The following is a 22,905-nucleotide window of genomic DNA, read 5'->3' as shown; positions in this document are numbered from 1 at the left end:
TATTCATTTTGCAACTACCTCTCCATTTTCCAGTTTCATCCCAGGGGCTGAATCAGTCTATTGAGTTATTCCATATCTCTACCTCCCCACCTACAATGCTCCTGAAATAAAGATGTAACCAGACTAGCATGCTAAATTGGTTTTATGCATGTGGGAGGATAAATTAAACCCAAAAGAAAGGAGTGAACAGGACACTAGAGAAAGGAAAAGAATTGCTCAGTACAGAGAGTGGAAATGTGGTAAGCAGTAATTCTGGTTAGAGGAAGGACTTGCTACTTAGATACTTGAGATGAGAGTAGTTCATCAGCACCTTTCCACCTTGGTCCAAAGATGTGAGCAAGGAAAAAATTTTTTTAAGGGGGGAGATTCAGTCCCTCCTTTAGGAGATAGTCCAATTACTACACTTTCCATCTCTTCAATTAGCTGTTCTCGTAGTCCTTTTGGAAGCAAACACCGGAGAAGAAACAAATTGGAACACCATTGCACTCCCACATCTTGCTCTTTCTCAAGATGGAGAATATATATACTCCTCTCAAACTCCAGGCCTCCCTTTTCTTTCATCTTCTCCTTCCCAGAATTCCCCATGAACTAGCCTCAGTCACCTATACACACACAGTCTCCAAGAATGTCTTTCTAAGAATCCAGTGCTGTGCATTCTGGGAATTCTTGTCCCTGAAAAACAGGCTTCTACTTGCTATAAGATATATGCACACACACACACACACACACACACACACACACACACACACACTTATCATAGTCATAGTGATAAGTGTTAACTTGGAAGTAACACAGAATTACTAGAGTCAGTAAAAACCAAGTCTTTAATCAGGAAAAAGATAGGTCCAAAGCAGCCACTATCACAGATCCAGGTGACAAGATACTACACAGAGTGGGAACCCTGGGGCTCTGGGGACAGTGTCTCTAGGAGGATCACCGAGCTAGATGGTTCTCCAAAGAATAATAGAATGTGGGGATCTTTTATACTTTTGGGGGGAACTTGGTACAACAAACATACAGGGACAGGTTGCAAGCAGACTTGGGAAAGAGGCTGTAGCCAGAAGGAGGGGTATCAGGGAGAGGTCTGCTACAATGAATAAAAAAAGAACAGGTCAAGCCAAGGACTTGGATACCTGGGAGAGGATTTTAATACAACAGGAGAAGCTACTAAGACAAAAAAAGGTATTTAACATTTGACTACATTCACTAGTCCCCCAAACTGGGGTCACTGAGCCCTTCAAGATCTATCATTCAGTCCAAAAATGGGTGAATCTGGGACATCCCTTGGGCTGAGTTGGGGGGGGGGGGGAGGAACAAACTTGAAACTTGCAAAAAACCCAGTTGACATAAGTAAAGCTCCTTTCTATTGCTTTGTTAGAACCTTTGGGAAATAGATGTTTATTCCTTCTCTTTAATACAAGTTTCCTTTCCCCCTCCCTGGTGTGGACATTTTGGTTACTATATTATGACTCATTTGGAAGGGCATTGGCTACCAAATGAAGAGATTTCAATGGTTTGAAGAAATTGATGGATCCTCTGAAGAAACATAATGTTATTATGGGGACTTGCCCTCCAGATGAACCCCTAATGGATCCCTTATCCCAAGAACTAAGATTAGCATGTCCTTATTTATGTAGTTTCACAAGGATATATTACCTCAGAACTTCAGGTTTCACAGGGATATGTTATCTCAGAACTTCAGGGTTCACTGACCTGACCTAGGTCACTATGACCATATGTTAAACATCTGGGTAGTAAAGACTAAGATTGATGTGTCTTCCCTTTTGGTGTCTGGGTGTCAAGACAACCCACCTTCCCCTATCCCCTCTATATAAGCCAGGTCTAGGAAAGGCTCAGGGTTTTCCGCTTCTTGTGGAGGCCCAAGCTATAGCTTGAATAAAGTACCTCTTGTGTATTGCATTACCATGTGTGTTTCCTCCTTGGTATCTGAACCAGAACTGGATAGAATATTTGGGGGCTCATCCCGGGATTCCAAAGGTTTGTACCACACAGTGGTAAAGGTACTTGAATCCCTGAAGGGAAATCTGAGTGTGTTTGTTTGTGTGAATGTGTATGGGGAAGGGAGAGTCTGGATCATGACATACGGCTAAGTGGCTGGCCACTGGTCCCTGGCCCCAGGCTTATTCAGGACGGCCTATGCCAAGTTGGATCCATTAAGACCCCCTTTCACCTGTTTCTGAGTGAGGACCTTCCAAGTACGTAGTTCCGGAGTCCCACAAGGGGCCAAGCCAGAACGGCCAGGAAGCGAAAGTATTGTTTTGAGAGAGTGAGAGATTTCCCTTCTAGAGGATTTGTTAAGAGCGTTCAGTAGGAACTTTGGGATGATTAGAGGCCCCCCCACCCAAGTTGGACTTGGGACAGGAGCTTCGGGGTGGTTATAAGCCCCCCACCCAAGTTGGACTTGGGATAGGGACCGGGTCCCTGCAACAGAGGTTCGAGTCCTCTGAGGACCCAATGTATCCCAAGGAGCACCTTTGGACGGTTAATGTGAAAAAATTTCCACGCTGGCAGACATGTCGAGGAATTAAATATGGATTCAGTAGAGGCTGTTGGGTTGCTGGAAGCAACTTTAGTCCCACAGCCAGGTCACTAAAGAGATGTCTTTCAGTGACTTCTGGAGAACTTTCAGGTTCAAAGGTGTATGAATGTGTGAGAGTGTGTCCTATAGGTTTCTGTTGAGTCTGTTATTTTTGTGTGGCTAGATTAAACAAAGGGAGAGGCAAAAAGAGTTTAAGATGCAGTTTCACCAAGGGGAATTTCTTTGGTGGTGGCTGTTCCCCACTCCCTCCACCTACATCCCAACCAGACAGGCTAGAAAGAAGAGGCTGTGGCTGCGCCAGGAGCAAGCTTCCAAGAAGGAGAGAGAATCTGAATAGGAGGGGATTTAAAAGTTCCTTCCTTGAGAAACCCAGTCAAACTCATGAACAGCTCACCTCCAACCCCAATTGGGAGCAGATAGTGGTTTTGTCCAGATACTACAAGAACATTTTGTTAGAAATCACAGTCAAGAAGAGAGACAGTTTAGATAGATCAGTACATAGAGTTCAGAGAAAGTTAGGGAACAAGAAAGTCAGTTCATCCAATCAGATGGCTAATCTCAGTAGTTTAGCTCAGCACAGCTTCCTCAGTTAAAGGGGCAGTATGCTGAAACTGTTTTAATGAATTTTCTCCCTGCAAATATTTCTTCTTAAGAATGGATCCTAAAACACCTATTTTTTTCCTTTCAAAGCATGCTTGCCACAAAGTTGTATGTTACTGTTTATCTTTGTCTTTGTCACAGTCTCGTCTCTATGTAAAAATGGGGGAGTTGCAAGCTTAAACTTCCCACAGTGAAAAATCCTCAACAGCAGACAAAAGCAAATATCAGTTCAATGATTTCTTCCTCTTTCTTCCTTTGGATGGGCCCCCAAAGGAGTGAAAAAGAGAAAAATTCAGAGCAGAAAAGGGAGATTTTTACTCCACAGTTAGCACTTTTCACTTAAAATTAATTCTAAGGGTTGATGCATACAACTTGGGAGGATTGCTAATGATTTTGATATGGTACAAATGTAATTTCATGTATTGTGGTTACTGTTTGTCAGTTAAATATGAAATGTTAGCCAGATCTTATTGAGCACAAAACTCATGGTTAGAAGTTTGTTTTGTTAGATCTTTCAATGCATAATGGTTTCAGTGAATTTGAGAATTGTCTGAATGTGATTGATAGCCAGCCTGACACAGAGAGGGAATGTTTTTTATTCTATAAGGACAGAAATTTTACAGGCTGCTTTATTGATGTAAAAGTCATCCAGAAAAAATTGTTATGTTGTTGAGAAGAACTTATTCTAGAATTTAAACTTGGGATTTCTTTAAATCAGATGTTATTTTAATGTATGTGCTGTCAGAACAACAAGAAATCACATGACACACAAAAAGTTTTTAAAGTGGTTAATATGTGCATGGGATTTAGTAATACAAGTACTAAGAATTTGGTATTTTGCAAAAGAGGGAATTTCTAAGTGGTGTTGTTTCTGACTATGGTTATATGAATTGTTTTTTTTTTTCAAATGTGCACAATGTATAGGAAGGAATTTATGATCTAGAGATGAACATATATGAATTTGTTTTTTTTGTTTGTTTGTTTGTTTGTTTATACCCTTACCTTCCGTCTTGGAGTCAATACTGTGTATTGGCTCCAAGGCAGAAGACTGGTAAGGGCTAGGCAATGGGGGTTAAGTGACTTGCCTAGGGAAGTGTCTGAGGCCAGATTTGAACCTAGGACCTCCCGTCTCTAGGCCTGGCTCTCATCCACTGAGCCACCCAGCTGCCCCCTCATATATGCATTTGTACTATGAAGAAAGTTAACCTAAAAAGGTTAAGGGTATATGATATGCAAACTGTATGTCCTTAACAAGGCAAATTTGACCAGCCCTGAAATCAAGAAGGGCTTGTCATGAGGATTAAATACAATTCAGTACAGTACCTTTCCTCTACTTACAATAATGGTAAAGAAGAGGAGCCAGAAGAAATAAGAGTAATGGATAGAGTTACTAGTTGATGCTATGAATTCTAGTGTGAAATAGATACAACAAACTATTAATTGGAACTATAAATTGTTGATGAAATTTAATCAGGTATGTAGCAATGTTTTGAGCTAAAAAAAGACTAAACTGAAGGTTCTATTCTACTTTAGACAGAAGTTTGAGAGTAGTACAGGTAAATGCTTTGAACTTCAGTTTGGTTACACACTGAAACACTGCTAAAGGACGTAATCAAAGTTATTTGGAAGTGTGGAGTTCAAACTGAAATCTACTGAGAGTAAATTATTATGAAGGGGGTTTGATACATTCAAACTTTTAAATTGTAGTGAGCTCACTTGTTAAAGAAGAATGGGACAAGGTTGCTAAGAAATAAAATCTAAATTGAGCCAAGCAGCCTTAGGATAAATTTCTCACAAGCTACTAACCCTTTCCTTGCACACAGGAAGGAGAAAGAAGTGCTTATAATTGTTCCACACTGATACTTAGGGACTGAAATAGGGACCTCAAAGAGTTGACAACCACTGTGTGATAGAACTTAAAGATGAGTATATTTTAATTGTATATTTTGGAGGTTTTAAGATGCTCAAGCAAGCAAACATTGCCAGCCCTGTCTGACCAAGAAGCTTGTTTGAAACTGTGGAATCTTAATGCAAACATTCCATGTCCAGAATGATAAAATGAGTTGAGTGATATGTAACTGATAAGTTACCTCACACAAACTTTGGAAATATGTTGGTTGATATTTTGATTACATTTTGATCTGTATAACAATATATGTTGCAAACAGTAGCCAAGGAATGGGTAGGATGTTAAAAATGGCATATATATGAAAAATGCTTGCTCAGAAATTTACAATTATTATGTGAGTTGCTGACTGTACCACAGATTTTGTTCAATACTCAGTGGTTACCTCAGTTTACCAATTTGTACTATGAACTGAAATTTATAATTGATGACCACTATGCTAAAGATGTTCAATGATGTAATCCTTTAAATCAGAATTCTTTTGGGTTACCGATTAGCAATTGAAGTGATACCAACAGTATGTTTGTTTGACTTAAGCAAGTCAGAGAAGGTGGGAAGGTGTGTTGGATTTGAATTTGGAAAAAAGGGACTTTGATCTAAAGATCAAAGCTTGAGTCTGAAGATTTGTGAAAGAAGAATGGAAGTCTTGTTCTGCTTTTTAAGCAGAGGGTTTGGAAGGGACAGACAGACAGAGAGACAGAGAGAGACAGAGGGACAGAGAGAGACAGACAGATACAGACAGACAGAGAGACAGAGAGAGAGAAGGAGACATATAGGGAGGTGAAAGAGAACAGATAGATGTTCTACTCTTATAATTGGATCCCTGACCTAGGGATAATTTCTAAAATTAATGTATGTGTTGTGGGAAAATCACATAATGATTCTTTAATTTCTCTGGACAGTTACTCTGAAGTGATTCCTATATGGTCTTATCTTAGTCTTTCAGATGGCCTAGGTCCAAGAGATGATACAGCTCGGACTGATATTACTATGGAGCTACTAAATTCAGCACTCATGCTCTTTATTTCAGGTTTTGTGACTAAAGTGTGAAATGTAAATTATTGCCAAAATACATAAGAATAATTGAGTGATCAGCCTTGTAGGGATATAAAAGGCTTGTTTGAGGGTATGGAAATTTGTTTCTGGACTGCTGATAAACAGAACTTCTTTCAGCTGAAATGGGTGAGACTTGTCTTTTAAGGAAAAAGAAGGCTTCTGGCATCTAATGGTGACAAGGTACACAAAGGACAGAGAAAGTCCTGGGATGGTTACAGAGGCATATTCTGGGCTCGCCTGGGAATGGACCTTTTCTGACCATCTAGGCTGTTAATCCTTGAGTGATACAATGATGGCATGAGCCAGTGATTGAGTGATACAATGATGGCATGAGCCAGTGATAGCTTGGCCTGTACGTGAAGCCCTCACTGTGTGTCCCTTGGGATAAGAGGAAATGCTTTCCCTTCTCTTTTGTGACAAATTCCCATAATCAGCACATAATGCCAATTATAAAATTAAAGTTTCTATTTCCCCAAACAACCTATTAGGTTAATAATTGAAAATTCTTAAATTGTTAGGGAACATACTTTGAGAAGTAGGTGAAGTTTATTCATAGATGGCTTGTATTTGTAGTCTTAATTTACTACAGTCAAAGTTTGGATCTTGAGCTTGAATATATAGCTCAAAGCTTTCTTGAATTTCCCCCAGAATCTGGGGTAAAGAAATTCATCTGTAAAATATTGTTACTCAAGTGTTTATAGATGTTTATAGTTAATGTGTACTTTGCAAAAGGAATTCTTTTTAAAAAAAATCTTTAACAGAGACATCACATACCAACTCTGCAAATAACTCAGGAATTCTATTTCCTAAAGGGATCTGTAGCAGTCCACCCCTAGCTTTGGGCAAGGTGAAACAGTTAATATGTACAGAATGTCTTAGAAGAGAGCATGCTCAGTCTTGAGCTTGCTCAGTCTTGTGCTTGGCTAGGAAAGCCTCTGACCCTTGACTCCAGCTGCCCCCAGGTTAGGCGGGAAAACAGGTTTCTTTGTGCTCACCTGGTTAAGAGAAACCACACCTATACCTTGTCATTAACCAATGATATTCATCCCTATGTATCATGTATATTTGCATATCAAAGACATTAAAAAGCAGCCACAGCAAGCTCCGCCTTCTCTCTTCCCTCTCTTCCTCTTGGATCTCAGCTCCCACTGATGTCTGTCCTTGCTGGAGCTTGGCCTCTGGCCAAGCTCCATCTTTAATTCCGTTCCTTCTCTATCTCTCTCACCTGGGACCTGGCCTTTGGCCAGGCACTTTCTTTTCTCTATCATCTCTCCAACATGTGTGGTATTAAATTTGGATCACTGGATGGGTACAAGCCTTCTGAGTAGTCCACTGATTGGAGTTTTGCTGTGGCTCATTGATAATTAATAAGGCCTGCATTTCTGACTCATTCCTGCCACCTCATATCTCTAATTTGGCTCCACCACCCCCCTCACGGTATCCAAAACTTCTATCCTTCCTCTATCTTCCTACCTTAAAGCTTCTCTCGCCTCGGGAAGCTTTAGGATCTATTCCTGTCAGAAGATGATTTCTGAAGATAAAGTCTGTTGGCTAAGATACCCAAATGCAAATGTGTAATGCCAATTACAATTGTACTAATTTTCTCTGTTTCTATCTGGTGTTCTAGTTTTTTGTCCCAGGCAAAACTTCTACACTTTCTATCTTAGGGGCTGACTCTCCCCCTTGTGACCTGTCTGCCAATCAGGGGAAGCAGTCACTGGACATCCTTCAGATCCCTTGTGGGATATGTATTTGTATGCATTTGTAACCTCGTCACTTCTCTAGTTGCTTCTAGGGTAGAAGCACTCATGGGAGTCACCCAGATGCCCCTGTAATCTTGGCAACCATTCCAGCCTGAAGCTCTGGACATTGCCTACAGTCAATACCCCTCTCCTAACAGTAGGCATGGATGACTCTACAGCCATTCTCAGCTCTGAAGAAGCTACAGAATACTGAGACCATTGCCCCTTTTCCCTTAGATATTTGGAGAGGGGGGAGAGGACATGGGCATTGTGCCCCCAGAAACTTGGGCAGACTATTGTCAGGGAAACACTTCTGCTCCCTTACATCCTCGTGACTCCTAGCAACAGTAAATACCTTCTCCCACCTGAAGGTGCCCCATGGTTGTGTACATCCTCAGGTCTGACCCCCTGTGTAGCTAAAGGCTCCTTAGACTCCAACCAAGATCTCTGCTTACTGGTGACTGTCTTTCCTAAGGTCTTACTCTATATAGCAAAGGTCTTAATTGGAGAGGGCTAGATCTTCTATTCCTCCAGCAGGGTGGGCTCTGTGCTGCTCTAGGAGAAGAATGCTGTTTTTATGCAGATCACACAGGTCTAGTTAGGGATTCCATGATAAAACTAGGAGAAGGCCTGGCCATCAAAGAAAGAATGCAAGGCCCAGAAATCCTGGTATGAACAGCTCTTTCACAAATCCCCATGACTGATAACCCTCACTTCCACTTTGTTGAGTTCCCTCTTCATCCTAATAGACTTGTGGCTTTGTAAAGGAGTGCATTAACACAGTCCAGCTCATGGTCCTAAGGCAGAAATACCTGCCCCTAAACAACATCCATGCTCCTATGAGGACACTGTCCCCATGAGTAGGATTCCTCATTGTCCTAAAAGAAGTGGAGAATGAAGAAACATAATGTTATTATGGGAATTTGCCCTCCAGATGACCCCCTAATGGATCCCTTATCCCAAGAACTAAGATTGACATGTCCTTATTTATGTAGTTTCACAAGGATATGTTATCTCAGAACTTCAAGGTTCACTGACCTGACCTAGGTCACTATGACCATAAACATCTGGGTAGTAAAGACTAAGATTGATGTGTCTTCCCTTTTGGCGTCTGGGTGTCAACACAACCCCTCTTCCCCTATTCCCTCTATATAAGCCAGGTCTAGGAAAGGCTCAGGGTTTTCTGCTTCTTGTGGAGGCCCAAGCTATAGCTTGAATAAAGTACCTCTTGTGTATTGCATTACCGTGTGTGTCTCCTCCTTGGAATCTGAACCAGAACGGGACAGAACACCTCCTCCTTATTTAAAACATTTTTGTAGCCATCAGATGTAGCTGTGGAGAAGAGAGTTTTGTTAAGGAGAAATCCACCTTCGTCCTTCTACAAAGGAGAGGAGCTGATTCCTCCCAGACATACCTGTTTCCCACAATGGACCAGCTAGACAAAGTCCACTTAACTTCTTTATTTTTTAAGCCCTTACCTTCTGTCTTAGAATCAGTATTAAGTATTCCCAAGGCAGAAGAGCAGCAAAGGCTAGGTAACTGGGGTTAAGTGACTTGCCCAGGGCTACCTAGCTATGACGTGTCTGAGGTCAGATTTGAATCTAAGACCTCCCTTCTCTGGACCTGGCTGTCCTCTCCTTCTAGCCTAAGGTTCTTGTCTAAGGCTTCTAGCTTAACCAGCCACACCTATTTACAACTTTATTTTTTCTATAATTATAGGCAAAAGAAAAGCCCCAAATCTAGTTTAGGCTGTAATTAAGAACATTTTTTACTTATTTTATTCCAGTAATCAATCTACACATAAGTGTTCCATGGTTCCATGATTCATGTTCTCCCCTCCCCTCTTCCCTCTCCCCTCCCAGAGCCGACAAGTCATTTCACTGGGTTTTACATGTATTATCACTCAAAACCTATTTCCAAATTGTTCATTTTTGTAATAGAGTGCTCTTTAAAAACCAAAACCCCAAATTCTATACCCGTATGAACAAGTAATAAATCATGCTTTTCTTCTGCATTTCTACTCCAACAGTTCTAGAGAAAGAAGAAAGAAGAAAGAAAAAATCTTTCTCTAGATATGGATATAAGCTCTAATTTAAGCTTTTTGGAAGTTATCAACATTACTAATAAAACCATAACTGTAATGCTACTACTTTCCCTCTGAGATTACAAAATCTCTGAAGTTTACTCTGTTTATATCTTATGTGTTCAAAGAGGTTTTCCTGTCTCCACCATTAGACTATGAAGTCCCTGAGGACAAGGATGGTCTTTTGCCTTTTTTTGGACCCCTAGAGAGTAGAACAATGCCTGGTACATAGTAGGTGCTTAATAAATGCTTACTGGTGCTTAAATCTTATACCAGACACATAGCTCTGGCTACTAGGATAAGGTTAGATCTCCTGATGTTTTTGTATTTAGTATAGCCCCTGTGCATCCCTCCCTCCTTCCCTCTCCTTTGTATTTCAGTAGTAAGCTAAAAGCAAAAATTCTAAGATTGATGTTTACCCAGGGAAAACCTGCCTTAAAGAATTATGGGAAACAGTCCACAATAGCTCAAAAGTAGCAGAAACTTGAGGTTTAAGTATCTTTTTTCATTCAGGAAGTGAGGTGTAGGAAAGGGGGACTTGGATTCTTGAGGCAGCATAAGTCTGTCACCTCTAAGGAGAGTTCTTTCCCTGAGCAGAGGAGCAAGCAAATAGGGAAGTTCCAACTGCTTTATATTTACCATGTCCAAATAAATGTCCTCCATTGCTATCTCACTCTCTGTCTCTTTCTATCTACGGTTCTCATCAAGAATGTCTACTACTTGAGAGCAGCTGGGTAGCTCAGTGGATTGAGAGCCAGGCCCAGAGATAGGAGGTCCTGGGTTCAAATGTGTCTTCAATCACTTCCTAGCTGTGTGACCTTGGGCAAGTCACTTAATCCTCATTGCCTAGCCCTTACAGCTCTTCTGCCTTAGAACTACAGGATTGATTCTAAGACAGAAGGTAAGGACAAAAAAAAAAGGTCACTATAGTGAAAGACTCCTCCCTCCAGCTACACTTAGTTATGCTTCCAACATTGAGGCTTGAACTCATGGAGTCTTAAACCATTTGCTTCAGTGAGTGGCATTAAGTAATGATGGCCCCAAGTTTTGTTCTGATAGCAGATAAGGGAGAAAAAGTGAGGAACTCTCAGGAACCTAGATATGTTTCTTTTAAAGCTCCTTAGCCTCTATCTTCCTATCATTTCTCAAGCTATCTAACCAAAAAATATTGTCACCAAGCTTGAAAGTTAGAACACAGGAGCATCTAGGTAGCACAGTGGATAGAGGGTCAGGCCTGGAGTTGGGAAGACCTGGGTTCAAATCTAGCTTCAGACACTTCCTAGCTATGTAACTAGACAAGGCACTTTACCCCAGTTACTCTTCTTACCCTTGCTGCTCTTCTGGCTTAGAAATGAAACTAAGACAGAAGGTAAGGGTTTAAAATGATAATTAATAAAAAGAACCCGCATCTAAAAAGAATACTTATTACAACATCCCCAACAAGGAATCACCCAAGCTCTGCTCAAAGACCTCCAAGGAGGGGAAACCACTGTCTTTTTAGGCAGCCCATTCTGATTTTTGAATAATTATGACTGTTGAGAGATTTTTCCCAAGATCAAACATAAATTATGTTCTTTGAAGCTTCCACTTTCTTAAGTTAAATAGAACAAATCTAATCTGTCATCTACATGACAACTCTTCAAATATTTGAAGTTGACAATTATGTGTCTCCAGAGTCTTCTCCAAACTAATAAATTTCTTCAGGCATCCTTAATATGATGTGAGCTCAAGGCCAATTCCCATCCTGTTTTCTCTTCTCTAGAGGTTCTCCACCTTATTGACGTCCTTCTTAAAATGGAATCCCCAGAACTGCATCAGAAGAGGTCTAAGTAATTCAAGGTATCCATATGTGTCGTGTTGTTTGGTCATATCCCACTCATAGTGATCCCCTTGGAGTTTTCTTGGCAAATGAACTGGAGTGGGTTGCCATTTCTTTCTCCAGCTCATTTTACAGATGATGAAACTGAGGCAAACAGGGTTAAATGATTTGCCCAGTGTCACACAAGTAGGAAGTGTCTGAAACAGGTTTTGAACTCAGGAAGAATAATTGTCTTCCAACTCCACTCCTAGCATTCTTATCTACTGCAGCACCTTGTTACCCCCAGATGCATAGGCTATCTCTTAAAGAAATGTGTTTCCCAGCAATTTTCATATGAAGAAATCAAAGCCATCAATAATCATATGGAAAAAAATGTTCTAAATCACTCTTGATTAGAGAAATGCAAATTATAACAATGCTGAGTTACCACCTTACACCTATCAATTACAACTTACACTAGCCAATATGGCAGTAAAGGAAAGTGGTAAAATGCTGGAGGAGATGTGGCAACATTGGGACACTAATGCATTGTTGGTAGAGTTGTGAACTGATCCAACCATTCTGGAGGGCAATAAAAAACTGTGCATACCCTTTGATCTGGTAATGCCACTACTGGGTTTGTATCCCAAAGAGATAACAAAAAAGGGGAAAGGACCTACTAGTACAGAAATATTTATAGCAGCTCTTTTTGTGGTGGGAAAGAATTGGAAATTGAGGGGATGTCCCTCCATTGGGTAATTGCTGAACAAATTGTGGTACATGTTAGTAATAAAATACTATTGTTCCATAAGAAATGATAAGCAAGACGATTGAGGAAAAAGCTGGAAAGATCTGTGGGAACTGATGCAGAGTGAAATAAGCAGAACTGAGAGAACATCGTACACGTAACTGCAATATCGGACATTGATTGTCTGCGAAAACTTGGCTATTCTCAACAATTGCACTGATCTGAGACAATCCTGAAAGACTTATGACGGAGAATGCTCTCCACCTCCAGAGGAAGAACTGTTGGAGTCGTCTTTCACATTAGTATATTTTATGGCTTTATTTGGGGGGTTTGGCTATGTATGGGTGTGCTCTTACAACAATGACCGACATGGAAGTGTGCTTTGCATGACAATAAAAAGGAACGACTTTTTAAAAATCAATTTTTAAAAATGTGTTTCCCATCAGTTTAGAAGAGACTTGACTTTTCTGGGATATTATAGAGGGAAATCACACTTCAGATCACACAAGTTAGACTGCTGGGCTGTTGACATTCTAACTCAGCATTCTAACTGTGTGATTCTAATTCTCTGCCTAACCCAGACATCCCTTCTGAACATCATAGATGCTGAGGTGGAGACGGAAACAGAAGAGAATGGGAGACAAGGAGGGAAAGCAGTTGGCACAGAGCTAACTACTCCCTGCTTCTAGGGGCTCTTGCTCAGCCAGCCCCCAGGGCATGCCCACCTCCAAATTGGGTCTTCCGGTGTCAATGGATTTGGAAAGGGAAAAGTTTCTCCTCTTCCTCCGGTTGTAATATTGTGGGTGGTCACCAGGTGGCAGTTCAGGGGTATATTGTTCTCCATACATTTGTTAAGAATTTTTTTTTTAACTTAAAACTGTTTATTTTTAGTTCTAAATTCTTCCCCTCCCTTCCTCCTCTCTCACTGGTAAGACAAGAAATAGAATAGGAAGTCATCCCAAACCCATTTCCACCTCAATAGACTAATGGTTTTGAAGAACTGAATCCCACATTCCAATCACACAGTGGCAGAAGTAATAAAGGTTCATCCATCGGATCATAGCATTAGAAATGGAAAAGACCTCAGAGCTCGTACAGATCCTTCATTTCCGAATGAGGAACTGAGATTCAGGGATATTAGATGACATCAGGCAATGTCACAACATGTCATGTGTATACTATGTCACAACATGTCATGCCATGTCACACACCTGCCTTGCAATGCAGCAGGTGCCCACCATGTCACGTGCCATGTCTTGCATTGTGATGTGACAGCAGGAAAATGTCTTGGCACATCACGTGTTATGTCTTGTCAAATGTGTGCTCTGAAAAATCATGCCCTGACACTGCTGTCCTGCACTGATTGCCCGGTGTGTTGAGTCCCATGTCCCTTGTGTGTCATGCCACACATGTCTGCATTTCTCCATTATGTATGTGCCACTATGGCACATCAGCATGTATCCTCTTTGTACTATTTTGTAGACCAGTCTTCAATAAATGACTCGCTGGGATTTTTTTCCCTTGAATTTTGTGATCCAGACTTAGTTCAGTATTTATTATTTTCTAGATCTGTGCAAAGGAGTGCTTTGTTACTGTTCAGTTATTTTCAGCTAGGTCTAACTCTTCATGATCCCACTGGGATTTCTTTGATAAAGATCCTGGAGTGGTTTGCCATTGTTTTTTCAGCTCATTTTATATATGAGGAAACTGAGGCAAACAGGATTAAATGACTTGCCCAGAGTCACACAGCTAGTAAGTGTCTGAAGTCAGATTTGAACTCAGATGTTAAAGACTTCCTGACTTTAGGCTTGGTGCCTATTACACTTATATGTAGAATTTATCTGTATCTCTTCCAGCTATTTTCTCATCCTGACTCTCAATATAATTTCTAATTGGTTCTAATTAAGCAATGCTAAAGTTAGAGAGAAGTAACTTGACAGAGAAGAGATTGAACCATTAGGAGCACTGCTCAGGGAACCTCAGAATAGATGGGCTACAGATAGGGCTATGCTGGAGCCAGCTCAAACTCTCTTGAAAGCTGATTATTAAATTTTTAGTGGAAGCATTTGCATCTTGAAAATCAGCAAACTACAAATGAAGACAAGATTTATTGTTTTGTTGAATGTCTATACTTACTCAAAAATGTTAATACTGCCGATTAAACTTAAAAGTGAGTTAAACCTTGGCCAGCACACAGCTAAGATGAAAGATAAGTATAGATTATAGATGACCTCATACGTATCCTGAGCCCTCTATCTTGTGCCCAATCCCCCCATCTCTCTGGTACCCCTGCTCCTCTTTGTATGTCTCTATAGCCTGCCATCTCTTCCCATTATGGAAACAGCTGGCTTTTTTTCTCCTTTTCATGCAGAATGGTTGAATGGGGTCTCTCCAGCCTGTGTCATCTCACCATCACCAAATGGACTCTGGGCTTCGAGCCTTTTTTGTCATGTTATGTCAGGCTCTATGCCCCTCTGGACCTGCACCAGCCCATTCACTTCTCCTCTGAGACTTTCCATCAATATATTCCTCCCGTCTAGGTCAGAGGCTTTCCAGTTTGCAGTAAATCTACCACAGGATTGATCTAAGCTTCCCAAAGCACTTTTCCAAGGGGCTGGTGTTCTGTTCTTGAGAACAGGCACCTAAAAACAAGGATATGGCCAGTCTGCTTCAAGTGAAGAAAGCTGTGGCTCAACCATGTGCGTGGCTCTTATAGTAAATACTACCACACTTCCACTAGTCATCAAGCATAATGTTCAAGACACACACGTGTGCAGTTGCAAAGAGGAATTGCTTCCAGGAAGGTTCGACCTTGAACACTTTGGAAAAAGTTCCAAACTGCTCTCATTTGACCCATGAACATGAAAGAAGGAAATCACACTTTGAACCCAGATTCAAGATTCCAGAACCTAGAAACCACAGAAAATCCAGCAAAAGAAAGAATGGTAGACAAAACCATGCCATCTAGAGAGGAAATGGTACCAGAGAATGATGGCCATGAAAGCAGGATACACGAATAGCAGCAATGAAAGACAATGAAGGGCAGATGTGGATAGAATGGCGCCATGCTGATTGGATGTGAATAGAGAGAATGTGGTTTTACAGAGCTAGCTCTGGGGAAAGAAACGAGGTAATAATAATCATTCATGTTTATAGTGCTTAGTATATGTCAAACACGGTGCTTTTTATTGTTATTCCATCATTTTAGTTGTGTCTGACTCTCCATAATCTCATTTGGGGTTTTCTTTTCAAAGACACTAGAGTGGTTTGCCATTTCTTTCTCCACCTATTTTTACAGATGAGGAAAGTGAGGCAAACAGGGCTAAGTGACTTTCCCAGGGTTGCATAGCTATTAAGTGTCTGAGGTCATATTTGAACTCAAGTCTTCCTGACTCGCTCTATCCACTGCACCACCTCGCTGCCCCTATGGATTGGGCATCTTTTTTTTTCCTTAATTTTAAGTAGGATTGGGTAACTTGATTGGTAAGTCAATCCACCTTTGCCCTGGAACGTAAGTGATAGCTAAGAAGATCTAGAATGAATAATCTAAGAAGACTTTTTTAGTTATCTTTATAAACAGTGGTAATCACTGGGCAGTTAGAATAGGAATAGAGAGAATAGAATTAGGAGGAATCAACTAAGGAAAAAGCATCTCCAAAGAAGGGATAGAGAGTGAGAGCTAACCCTAAGGTATTTTATTAGAAGGCTGTTGGGGTTGGATAAAGAGATAAAGAGAAGAAAATTATAGAGCCTTGGGAGGAGTTTGCATGCCAGGAAGCCCATCCTGGCAAACTAGGTGCCCATAGAAGAGGTTGAATAACCCTGATTGCTACCCCATCCCTTTGAGGCTGCTGCTTTCGCATCTGCCTCTCATGGATCCTAGCCAGCTCCCTAGAGCCAGCCTCTCCTGCTTCTGGAAGCATTTCTGATATGTGATTTCAAGTTTGTGCTCTCAGGATTTGCAAAACATTTTCTGCCAGATTGTACATTTTTTAAGCTACTTGCCAATACCATAATATTGCTATCACATGACCCGTCCAAATTTCAATTGGTTCTTTCCCAGAGAAGCACAGATTCTTTCCCAAGAAGATTCCTGGCTTAGGCCTATGATATCCTTGTGACACTGGAGACCTAGACTCAGCATCTTTTGGAGGGAAGTATTTTTTCCTTACTTCAACAAACCTCTCAGTTTTTCCAGGGGCAAGTCTTCTTTACCTGTAAAGGCTTCCGAATTTTTCATCCATTCTTTCTTCTCAGAATGAGGGCTGGGTGATCAACTGCCAGGTCCTATCACCTACTGTCACCCTATCAGCAATTTTTAGTAATTAACAATTTTAGTCATTAATTAAGTAATAAATTTAGTAATGTCATGATTAACTGTATTTGGCAATGTGTGCAAAAAAAAAGTGAAGGGGGGGGGGGGTGTCTCCCAGTGTGAACCTGCTATTGATCACCATACATTATCCAAACCTTTTACAACTCTTTTAGATGCTTTTAAAAGTCCTTATTTTTGTGCTCAGGGTCTGCTCCTAGAATTGAGGGATGTTTAGAAAATATTATACCTATTGCTTCATAAAACTTCCCCCAGATTTCAGTCATTTCATTCAAGCATTACTTAAAATTGTATTCAGAAAACCAATCATGCAAAATCAAACTCCATTTATGCAGGAATTATTGGCAAAACTTTTAGACAAATTTTTCATAACATACATAAGAACTATACTACAGTTCTTTTCCTCTGGCATGATTCTTCATCTCTCATCTTTGTGCCTTTGCCCAGGCTGTATCCCATGCCTGCTTCACCTTTGCCTTGCAGAATCCCTGGTTTCCCAGGGAAATTCAGCATTTGTGCTGCTTTATTCTGGAGGCCTTTCCTGATCCCTTCAACAGCTAGAAGTGCTGCCACTAAGGATACTTTGTACATGTTCTCTCTCCAATTAGAGTGAAAAGCCCTTGAGGGCAGAGGATTTCATTTCTGTCTTTTATCTCCTCAGTGCCTCAAACACAGTAGGTGCTGTCATAAAATGATTGAGTGACTTGATGGAAATGTATAAGACAATTACTGGAAAACATACATTAGCAAGAAGATATGAATAGGCCATCAACACTGGTTGATGATGATAGTTCCACATTGAAATGAGCAACAATTTAAAGCCAATAGAAGTCATAAACACTGTATTTTAATGCTATAAAATATAGTAGGTCTCAACATCTCATTGGCTAGTCACCATTTAGAGATGTCTTGGGATGTCATGGAAAGGACAGAAGAATAAGCTTCTAAAATTGTATTTAATAATTCAAAAAAGTTCTGGTCTTTGCCTTTAATCACTGAAAGAGACCATTGACCTATTAATGACTAACCTGAGCAATAAATTGATTTTCTTACCCAGAAAAAAAAAAGAAATGCATTAAGCCAATCATGAAAGAGGAAATACCCGGAGAAAAACAAAAATAAGTGGAGCATCCTTTTTGAACCTGACCATGACCCTACTTCCCTCCCCCCCAATTCAGATATAGGTTGCTTTCCCAGGAAGGTAGTTAATCCCAACTTCCAAGTATTCTGTGATTGCCTACTCCTAAAACTAAAACTATAGCTCACCAACTCATACTGGTACGTTTACTTTTAACAATCAGGCTGGGGACATATTGGCTTAAAGCAAAAACATTTCTTCAGATGAAAAAATAAAAATAATAATTACAGTGTTCTCCCATAAAACTAGAACACATTCTCCACAAATACACTGAGCAACAGAGGTGTTAGAAGTAAGTCTAATGCCAGCACCCTGTTAGTTCAGGTCTGATGCTGGTGCAATCTGAGGTACTCAAAGGTCATTTTTACAGTTAACAAAAGGTTTACTTTATCCTAACAAAACAAGAATATACAACTAGGGTAACTAGGGCACTTAATTTCTCCAGATATAGTCTTCCTTGTCTCCCTATGGAAGTTTGTCTGGTCAGCAGGGTAAAGTATAGCTTCTCTTGTGGTCTTCAAATTTCTAACAAGTGAAAGAGGACTCAATTCTACATAGGTGGGATTTTTTAAAATTAAAATTTAATTTTTTCTGGGTTATACATGTATTATCACACAAAACCTATTTCCATATTATTCATTTTTGTAAGAGAATAATCTTATAAAACCAAAACCCCCAAACATATACCCAGATAAACATGTGATAAAACATTTGCTTTCAACTGCATTCTTACTCCAACATCTTTCTCTAGGAGTGGATAGCATTCTTTTCACAAGTCCCTCAGAATTGTCCTGGATCATTGCATTGCTGTTAATAACAAAGTCTATCACTTTTGATCTTCCATCAATGTTTCAGTTACTGTGTATAATGATCTTCTGATTCTTCGTATTTCACTCTGCATCAGTTCGTGTAGATATTTCCAGCTCTTTCTGAAATCATCCTTTTCATCATTCCATATAGCACAATTGTATATCATCGCCATCATATACCACAATTTGTTCAGTCATTTCCCAATTGAGAGACATCCCATTAATTTCCAATTCTTTGCCACCACAAAAAGAGCTGCTATAAATATTTTTGAACAAACAGATCCTTTCCCATTTTTCTAGTTGGGATTTTTTATGCCCTTAAGTGACCAGAAACCTGAATGGAGGGAGGCAGGAACCAGTGAAGTCCCAAGGACAGCTCTGTTATCTTTTAGGGAAAACTAATCCTTGTTGGGGGCAAATGGGAACTCTACTCCTATCCCAAATGGAAAGAATGGGCATACTTACTCATAGAATACTGTGGTTGAGAGGCACATACTTAAGGCACGCCTATGGCCAAGGCAATTCATACCAGAAAGGCCCTGACATCCTTTCTCTTCTTACAGTGTTCTCATTCTTCTCCCCTTGGTCTCACTGTCTCTGTTGGTAAAGTCACTCATTTGGACTCCCTGAGACTTTTCCTCCCTGCTTTCAATTCCCAATGGCCAACGCTAACTCCCTCTCAACTCAGTAAACTCTTATCTTACACCTTGACTGACTGGGCCTGCTCTCTTGTTGGGTCCAGTGACCCCTATTGGGAAATCAATTTCAGTGCAAGATGTCAGAGTTGATGAGGGGTTGGGGGAGGAAGAAATCCTTGTCTCCATTAAGAAACAAGTAATGATTCTCTCCCAAGGGATTAATTTTTCTTCCATGGCTGTTTCCCTTTTCTATTCCTCAGAAATCTGCTTTGTCTCCTGCTTTGACTGATTCCCTAGAGACTGTGTCTGGCTTTTTAAAGGCTACCAAGGTCACAACCCTGCCTTCATCCAATCAATAGCTAACTTAACTGCTCTCCAATTCTGTCCAATTTAATCTTGGCTTCTTCTTAGCTCAGTAAGGGGATAGCAAAGTGTAAACCCTTATTTAAAAGTTCAAAGACCTCATTGTCTGTCATCTCCACATTATATTCCATAGTTTCATCATTTATGTTGCAGGGAAGGAGAAATCAATTGACTGTCATTCTCCTGATCAACTTCTCCCTACTACTTAATTTTTTGGGGGAAATGTAATATTATTATTATTTTTTAAATCTGGATCAGAAGTAATGATTTTAGTGAATTATCACAAAAAATTTTGAAAAAAAAAGGAAATGGGGAAAAAATCCCCCCAAATAGCAACACTACCCCATCCCCAAAATCTTGAAGTAAAATTCAACTCGAAATTTAAAATAATTTTCAAACATTTTCAGAATGAGTATCCTCAGTTGTCTTCTGTGGTCACTGAGACAAACCTATTCAAAAGGAAAACAAAGCTAGTAGGAAAAGAAATGGATATAGCCCCAAATATCCCAAATGAGAAACCTGACATGTGATAGGTGGTAGGAGCTGATTCTACCCTTCATGGCTACTGATGTTGCAGTGCTTTCCTATACTGGAATGGAATAGCCATTTCCATTCCTTCTACAATCAACAGAAAATCTGTAGGCTGTGCCACCTTATGAATTCACCAGTAAGGGAGTGCAGTATATCATTTGGCCACTATGTGGCACTCACCTCAAGCTACCAACCAAGCCATCTTTTTCAGGGAATATCTAGTGCTGCTATGATGGTTTCCCAAAGGTCAGAGCATCTCTACCCTCACCACAAGCTGCTCAGCCTAAACTCCCAACCCCAGAGGGCTCATGGGACAATGCTGACCAAGTTCAAAATTTATTTAGCGATATGGAAACAAGAACATGAAGAATTTGCTGTGAAATTATAGAAATCTTGATGTGGTTTTTAGCCTCCAAATCCACAACTGGGAAATCTTGTGTGCTCAATTTAGAGAACTGACTTTTTGGTGGCCGTACCCTTTATTTATGCATGGTAAAGTAACTGGAGAGAAGATGTAACCCAGCAAAAGTATCAAGCAACTGCTTCATCCTATTATATTTCCTACCGATCTTCTGTCCTGCTCTCACTGCTCCCTGACAGGAGGAGAAGAGATGGGCACCAGGAAAAGGACTGTGGAGTTGCATGACCCAAAGCCAACCCCAAAGGCTTCGACAACCATCACAGAAGATGGGAAGTCTGGGATAAGTCTCCTGGCTGGGGCTCCCCAACCACTAAGGCTATGTGCTCTGCCTCCTGGTCCCATCCTCCTGTTCCAGCATTGCCCTCTGGTTGCCGTGATCCCATCTCTGCTCCAGGTCTCCATTTTTGCCACTAAAACTATCAGAATTTATCCTGGCTATATATAGCAGTTAGCCAACACCTGTCCTAGCGATGGTCAAGAAAGAATGTTGGCTTGAAGGTTTCCTCAAGGAAAAAGAGAAGAAACTTGGAAGCTGGATAAACATATATCTGCATATAATGCTTACCTTTTCCACTGTCCTGTGGATTAATGCCTGCTACACAAGAAAGTTCAAACACTTTTGGTTGGCATTTAAGGCCTTTCACCATCTTTTCTGATTTAATGTATCACTGGTCTCCTCCCCATGTTTAACAATTCAGTCGAGCCAGTCTGCTCATCATCCCATCTCCATGTCTTGGCTCATGTTGGTTGCTGTGTTTGGGGTGCCTCATCACCCCAAAAGCCTACTGAAATCCTAACTTTCTTGACAGCTCAGTTCAGATGCCACTTTCTCCATGAAGCCATCCCTGATTCCCTTAGAATTAATGATACTAGGCAGCTAGATGGGCCAGGAGCCAGGAAGACTTGATTCCGATGTGGCATCAGACATTTACTCACTTTGTGATCATGTGCAAGTCACTTAACCTCTGTCTGATTCTCTTTCCTCAAAAAAAAAAAAAGTAAAATGGGAACAATAATAGCACTTACTTTCCAGGATGGCTGTAAAGATCAAATGAAATAATATTTGTAAAGAATTTAGCACAGTACCTGATAGGCAGTTGCTTAAGAAAAGCTTCCTTCTTTTTTCTTTATTTTATTTTAATAACAAATTTCCACATAAGTTTTCCAAAGTTATATGATTCAGATTGTCTCCCGCTCACCTCAAGGAGTTGACAAGTAATTCAATTTGGGTTATACATGTATTATCAAGCAAAACACATAAATGTTTCCTTCTGGGGTGGTTTTTGAAAGCCAGACCTAGAGACAGGAGGTCCTGGGTTCAAACTTGACCTCAGATACTTCCTAGCTATGTGACCCTAGGGAAGTCACTTAAGCCTGATTGCCTAGCCCTTTTCTTTTGCCTGGGGTATCTTCTTCTGACTACTTAGTATTGATTCTAAGATGGAAGGTAAGGGTTTTTAATTTTTTTGAAAAATCCTTCCTTCCTTCCTTCCTTTCTTCCTTCCTTCTAAGTTGTCACAAAACCTGATTTTCCAGTTTTGTGTGGACTTATTCTTCATACTGCATTGCAGATCCTAAGGGTGAGTTTGTGTCTTATATCATCTTTTTTTCTTCTTCTCTAGCACCCTGTAGAGTGCCCTGTACAGGGCTCAGCTCTGTGTAATAGATGCTTTAATAAATGTTTGTTAAAATTGAAGTTGACCTCTAAAAGATCTGTCAGGAGTGATTTCCTCTTATAGAAACCACATTGCCATTCCCCTACTAAATGATGTTTGTTCAAATGTTCGGGGATTTTCTTTATGATCAAATCATAGAACCACAGATTTTGAGGGCTTTGTGGACCAGAGATGAGGCACCTTTTTCCATGAGAAGGCTAAAAGTTCCTCTAAGAATTTTTCATCAATCTAGATTGCAGTAGAAATTATATTTTTTCTACATATATTCTATATATATTTTTAATGTAGAATTTTTCTACATTACATTTGTACCCTCCCCACAAATTCATCCATTTCCTACAGAAACAAAGAAATCACAATCATTTCATCCCTTCAAATAATTTAAAACTTTCTGATAAACCGAAGGAATAGACACAATTTAATGCCTCTTCTTGTCTGTTCTGTTTTATGTTTGATTGCTATGAACTAAGAACTTGATACAGATGCCAACTCTTCCATTTGGC

General features: G+C 40.3%; 1 long non-coding RNA gene across 1 annotated transcript in view; it reads left to right on the top strand.

The window, feature by feature from the left end:
• The window catches only part of LOC103094439 (uncharacterized), a 32,687-nt gene extending 10,120 nt beyond the window's left edge, over window positions 1–22,567 (top strand). Inside the window, exons 2-3 of the long non-coding RNA XR_458419.3 lie at window positions 11,710–11,786; window positions 12,558–22,567. This is a non-coding gene — a long non-coding RNA (uncharacterized LOC103094439). The remainder of the gene's footprint in view (window positions 1–11,709; window positions 11,787–12,557) is intronic.
• Window positions 22,568–22,905: the final 338 nt, after the last annotated feature.

Source organism: Monodelphis domestica, chromosome 1 (genome assembly GCF_027887165.1).
Source record: "Monodelphis domestica isolate mMonDom1 chromosome 1, mMonDom1.pri, whole genome shotgun sequence".
NCBI lineage: Eukaryota > Metazoa > Chordata > Mammalia > Didelphimorphia > Didelphidae > Monodelphis > Monodelphis domestica.
Note: the sequence above shows the minus strand (reverse complement) of the source record. Positions and strands in the feature narration are given on the sequence as shown.